Consider the following 6,768-nt stretch of genomic DNA (forward strand, 5'->3'; position numbering starts at 1 on the left):
TATTTTGGCTTCCTGTTTCCTGTTTGGGGCACCTGCCGAGTTTCTGTGAGGTTTCTTATCATCGGCCCATTCCTGAGTCTGAGTCTAAGACAGGAGCAGCTGTGGCCAAGAACACAATACACTGTGGCTCTCTTTCTAGAGCTTTCCTGGTACTGACCTTCCCAAGAATCAAGTGATGGGTGGGGGTGAGAGGAGGCAGGGGCTCCACCACAAATACAGAGGATACAGAGGCACTGAAGAGAGTAGCCAGAGATTTGGGAGAAATTGAGGAAGATGTAAGGTATCTGAGTTTGCCTGCTTTGTAATGCCCCATCCTCCCCACCAAGGGCTTGTTTTAGACACTTTTTCCTTCTCAGTTCCTGCTGCGCTACAAAGTAGGTGAAAACTAGTTAGCCGTGTTTTTCCTGATCTGGGCCCTCCTTGGTCTGAGTTTCCTCCCCATTTGTGCAAATTGTTTGATGTGACATAATAGGGTTGTGTGAACTACAGTCTGGAGCAGCTTTCGGAGGACTGTGGAATCCCCATTCACCCCTTTCACCTGGTAAGAACAGAGCCAGTGCCTGGAGCAGGAAAGCATCTCTAGACTGGCTCAGAGGCAGACACTGTTACCTACAACCCATAGGGGTTCCAAATACAAATAATTACTAACGTTTTTGAGCACTTACTATGCACTGGGCAGTTCTAAGTGCTTTGCATGAAGTAATTAATCTTCAAAACAACTCTGAGATTTGTATTACAGATGAGAAAAGTGAGGAACAGAGAGGCTGAAAGTTTCTCAAGGTTACACAAGTCACACAGCTAGGAAGTGGGGGAACCAAGTATTCTGGCTTCAGTGCCCATGTTCGTAACCACTTTATTGTGCTGCCTGTCAAAGTACACCTCAAGGTACAGCTGCTGTGTGGTTCAGCACCTCTCCACCCCCTGGGAACAGACATACACAGGTAGCCCCACCTGTAGCCATGTCATAGAATTTACCACCTGCACAACGCACCCCATTCACTCACAAGATTCCCATACCGCTCCTCCCTGGAGTTTTCTCATGGAGGTCCATCAGGCTCGGAGCTAGCTTAATAACATCCTACAGGTCCCCTCTTATCTCCAGGCTCAGTGAAGCCAAGCATTAGGACAGAAAGAGAAGCATAAAAGCTAGGTCTCTGTGGACCCTAACGACAAGCAAGATTTCCCCACCCTCAGTCTGGGAGTCCTGGCTGGAACTTTAGACCCTCCTAGGGCTGTTCCTCCTACCGACTGCCACTTGTTCCCCAGGCTAGCTGGAGCCTCTATTCCACACAAACTTCCACCTACCCTTTCCTGTTTTGGTTCAAATGCACTCTACTTTTATCTCTAGGGAAAGTCATCACCCAAAGGGAAACAGTGGCTGCTAAATTTGCTAAACATGGAGTAATTAGTGTTCTCTATCCCACCCCACCCAAAGGGTTGCTTGGAGTTTGACCCTGCTGAATCTCAGTTTCCTCATCTGTAAAAATCTAGAAAATAGTCCCTTTCCCATCTGCCTTCTGGGCTGATAGTTGAGTGAGGACAAGATGCTTTTGGTAGGAGGAAAGGACTTTCCACACTGTAAGGCACTGAGTGAGCAGCAGGGATTTCTGGCCTGATCTGAAGGCTGTGTGTATATCATCTTCACCCACCCACTGTCCCAGGCATCGCAGGGGCCTTGCCAGTGGTCTCTGTCCACAGTGCTGAAGTCACACCCAAGTCAACTGGGAATCTTCAGTCCCTCTCTGTTTTGCTTTGTAACATACTAAGTTATTCATATACACATTCACTCTACAATCTTACATTTTAACATTTATCAAAAGCAGAACTATGGAACACTTCCTGAATCTGCATGTCATCCTTGCACAGGGACCATGCTAACCATCTCTGTATATTATATGTGCTGCCACAGTGAGCACTTTAGTTCTTCCTTATCCCACCTTTAAGCATCAAGGACAGAGATTTCCAAATCCAGGGATTGCCCTAAAACTCAGAAGGTATTGCCAAAATGTGTTTATTTCATTTATTTCAACTATCTTTGTTTTTAAAAATAAATATAACACCCCTTTCAAAAATCACAACAGGTACAAATGGGCAAGATGTGATTTAGCAACTCAGGGAGAAAAAAGGTTGTGGTCTTCACCTGACATGGATAAACAGCATGTGATGGCTACCAAAAATCTGATGTAACATGAGGCCACATAGAAAGTTCAGAGTCAGAGGAGGGAGCAGCCTGGCTCATCTGTACCCTGCACTAGCATGCCAGGAAAAAACTAATCCAGGTAATCCAAAAGCTAAACCAGGCGCCACCAACTGAAACCCAGACAGGCGAACATAGTCTTAGCGGCTGGAATGGAATGAGGCAGAGGAGGAAACCATGAAGGCCTGCAGGGTACTGACCCTGGAGAAGAGCAGACTGGAGAGAGGCAGAGGCTGATGCCTAGCAGACAGGACCGAGAGGTTGATGTGACCCCAAGCACAGAGCCAAGGACAACGTGGAAGAGAGGCAGACTTCAGCTCGATAGGACCAAAAGATAACCAGACACCAGGGAAAGCAGCGAAGCTGTGTATGACAGAAGTGTAGAGTCAGGAGTGGGATGCCTTAGTAAGTATCCTCTCCTCTTGAGACCTGTGGTGCCATTAAATGGTGAAGCACCTTCTGGTGAGTGCCCAGCCCTGAGCCCAGCTGAGCTGTAGGGATACCCATGATTGTACAGACATACATGACCCCAAAGCATCAGCATCACTGAGTTAGGAACCTTAATTTCTTTAGTTCAACCTTTTAGACCAACTTTTTTGCCTGCAGCTCTGGGTCCTGACCTGAGAAAAAAGATCCAAGGTCTCAATACGACTGATATCCCCTTCCCAGGTTGGCTCTGGGAAGCTCGCCTGTAGAACCTGATGTTGCACGCCCTCTGCTGGTCATTCCTAGCACTGTCTTCTCCCCCAAAGGCAAAAAAAAAAAAAAAAAAAAAAAAATGACCGCTTTGAATCCTTCTGGTACTGCAGTGTAGGTTCAAAACATGCAGGGAGGTGCCAGAAGAGTAGCAAGGAGTTAGGTCTCTGGTCAGTGTTCAGTCAGAGTACAGGATCAGAACTGAATCTGTGGATGAGTTCAAATAATCTGTATCAAGATTAGGGCTCACCCATGTCTAGGAGGTGGGCTAAGGCTGAGGCTGGGTTTGGGGAACTGTCTGGTTCAGCACTAAGACTAAGGTCAGTGTCTCAGCCTGAGGCCAAAGTTGGGACTCAGTGTGGGACTGAAGTCTGGGCTCAAGTGTCAGCATGACATATGTATCCAGATGAGATGCTGAGAGTCTGACTTCAGGGAGAAGTCAGTTTGCATCCAGTGTAAGGGGGTCAATGCAGCATTCCTTACTATACCAGGTAGAAGACCGAGGTAATAAACACCAGCCACTGGAGAACTCAGGCAGAGATATTGCCAGGCAAGAAGTGTAAGAGATGGAGGACAGAATGAGGTGGTCACTAATTTCTAGGGACATCCCAACCTTAAAGATGGTAATAGGCACGCTAGAGCCCCTTGTCTCTTCAGAGGGTAGATCCCGGTATTCTAGTTCCAGCTTCCTGTTAAAGTCCCCCAATAACCCTAGTACTTCCACATACAAATCAAGTACAATTTGGGGACAGGAGAGTCCAAGGGCCGGTCCTGTCACTGCAGAGAGCTGGCAGCTGTGGGAGTAGTCTTTTTTTCCCTCAGGATTCTGTGTTTCTACTGGCAACAGCCGCCTAGTAGCCTCCCACACCCAGATCTTAGCAACTGTGGGAGCCCCTGGCAACTGTTGCCATGGTGACAAGACAGGGAACTGAGAACCAGCTGGAGAGGGAGACTTCCTCTGGGGCCTTCAGGATATGTGCAAGATAGGGGGCTCCCCCTCCCGTACAGTCTGGGAGGGAACATGTGTTCCTGTCTAAACACCTCCTCACTGGCACCCACCCCCACCCCTGCCCCCGGTTCCGGTTCGTTCAGGGTGAGGAGATGAGGGACACCTAGGATTATGACGTCTCCATGGGGAGGAAGGGTGAGTAGGGTGTTTGGAACTGACATGATCAAAGACGCAGTCATACACCAGCAGACACAATGTCAGTGTGTCAAAAGCCATGAAGCCGCACTCCATCCGCTCTGTCGTGTAGATACAGGCCTGTGCAGTCATTTAATCACACATGTACACTAACACAAAATCACACACCTACAGCAAATAACAGAATCAGACACACTACCACACACAAATCATTACATAAATAATTACACAAATTGCATTATAGATACAACAGTACAAATAACTCCCAATCAGAGTCAAACATTTACATACAGATGCACTCACACAGCCAGATATCCATGAACACACAGAGTAACGGTTAACTTTGTGGAGCATTAACTACTGCCAAGCTCAGAACTAGGTGCATTACATGTGTTACCTTAATTAACCCTCATAACAACCCTCTGAGGTACTGCTGTTGTCTATCTACATTCTACAAAGAAGGATGTGAGGCACAGATATGGCAAGTAACCTCACAAAGTCTACAATCTGCCTCACAAGCCTACATTCTTATTCCCTATGCCTTACTGTGCACCCTGATTCCTCACACACACACAACTGACTCCAAGGGCAATGGGATAGAGGGCAGCAAAAGCACCTCCGGGGCAGACAAAGGACTCCGTGCCATCAACACCTGAAGGCATAGCCCTGCACCCTCAAAGGTCTAAGCCTAAATGTTAGCATTAGCAGGGACCAGGTAAGGGCCGGTGACTAAACTCTCTGCCTCCGTGTTGGCACAGGCAAGGCTGGAGGAGGCAGCATAGACAGAACTGGAATGGGAAGAAGCAGAGCCACCCACAGCCCAGGCCCCCATGCGTCTGGAGGTGGGGGGGATGAAAGCCCCCAAATCTAAAAAGCCAGCACCTGTTCTGGACGCCTCATCCTACTTTGCCCATCTCCATGTCACATTATTCCATTCCGTCATCACCCCAACTCCCATCCCTTCCTCATCACCCTCACTGCATCTCTCTGTCCCAATCTTTTGCTGCTCACCCATCTCCCCTCCCCTCTATTCCTTGTTCCCCACTTCCCCTTCCCTTCTCATCTTCTCCCTCCTTCCCTCCCCCTCCCCCTCATCTTACCCCCTCTGCCCTCCTATCTTCATTCCCCAAACCCCACCGCCTCTCCATTCTCCTCTTACCCCACTTCCTTTCCTTTCTTCACACCCCTTTACACCGGGGATCCCCACAGGGAAGACTAGAAAGAAGACAAGTAGCGGAGACTATGCAGACCTGCCTCAGGACCCCTAGACCTCTCTCCTGCTCTACTCTGCTCTATAGCCTAGGTACTGATGCCCTCTACAAGCCACACGTTCCAGCTCTATCCAGTTTGCATGACCTCATGGGTCTCTGAAAAAAAACTCTGTACCTGAAAAAAATGGCAAAGAAAGAGAGGTGAGAGCTGCTGCCCTGGCCTTTGTCTTCAAACCCTCCAAGAATTCCTTTCCCCTCTTCACCCCCGGGTTACCCCATCTCCACCCCCATTCTCTCTAGCACAGATGGGCCTGGGAGACAGTAACGTGGGCGCAAGGCACCGTGTCTGCTCAAGCGTCGGCTTCCGCTGGCAACCACCTCCGCAGCCCTGCCTGCTCTGAACAGCGGGGATACTGGGTTTGAGATTTAATGGGGAGTGGGGGTGGGGTGGGACTGAGATGGGAGATTCTGAGGGTGTTAAGAAAAAAGATCATGTGGAGCTGAGAGGAGGGGTTAAAAGAGGGAGCTAGGATAGGGGAGCATAAAGAATTAAGAATAGGAAAAGACAGAAGATCATGGGGGAAAGACAGATTATACTGGGCCAACAGGAGGGAAAAACGATGGGGGCCTAAAATGTGGAACTCAAAGGGGAAGTAGGATGAAAGATTATGGGAAGAACTTTAATGTGGATTGTGGGGGTTGCTGAGAGGGGGCTGCTCGTGAGGGAGCTGGGATGTGGAGATTATACAGAGAATAAAAAGGGTACTCAGAAAGGGAATCATGGAGGTGCTAAACCTGAGAACTACCCCGTTACAAAGCAGAGAGCAGAAGGGCACTTAAACTCTGCATGTCTATCTGGGAATGTTTCGAAGTTCAGTTAGGTCACATCAGGTCAACTCCGGGTCAAGGTAAGGTAAAGCTAAATCAGGTCAGATCGAAGTCTCCATGGAAGACGGGTTAAGAAGGGGTGACCTTTTGACCCTGGTCCAGAGACTACAGCTCCCAGAGTGCACTATTCTGTCCCCTAGCCTCCTAAATGATGAAAGAAGAGAATGCCCATAGTCACCAACTGGTGGGTGCAGTTTTCCTTTAAGGCTGCCTTTGACGTTGCACGGGTTCCAGAAGGTTCTCCCAGGATTCGAGCAGTGGCCAGTACGTCCCACCTTCTCAAACCGGAGATTGGACTAATATAGTTGCGCAGTCCCCCTCCCGGCTGGGATCTGAGCTCCACAGACCAACCAATAAAATCAAAGGGCGCGTGGAGTTGCCGCCCTCTGTCCCTTTCACCAATGACACGACGAGCTAGTGAAGAGGTGTGGTTGACTGATCCCAAATTGCACCAATCAGACCCATACCAATCACTGCCAGGAATGTGTGCGTGTGTGGCCGGGTGACAGGGGCGGAGAATGGGAGGGTATCACCGAACCACTCGTTGAAAGCTGTCCAATTACAGCAGAGGCTGAGCTGAGTGACGGGCAGACAGCGCAATGGGTGGCGCGGAGGCGGAGCCGTGGGGGCGG

At 49.2% G+C, this 6,768-nt stretch overlaps 1 pseudogene; it reads right to left on the reverse strand.

Moving 5' to 3' along the window:
• Positions 1–1,821: 1,821 nt before the first annotated feature.
• On the reverse strand, positions 1,822–1,916 carry LOC117032596 (uncharacterized; annotated as a pseudogene).
• Positions 1,917–6,768: the final 4,852 nt, after the last annotated feature.

Source organism: Rhinolophus ferrumequinum, chromosome 12, assembly GCF_004115265.2.
Source record: "Rhinolophus ferrumequinum isolate MPI-CBG mRhiFer1 chromosome 12, mRhiFer1_v1.p, whole genome shotgun sequence".
In the NCBI taxonomy this organism is placed as follows: Eukaryota; Metazoa; Chordata; class Mammalia; order Chiroptera; family Rhinolophidae; genus Rhinolophus; species Rhinolophus ferrumequinum.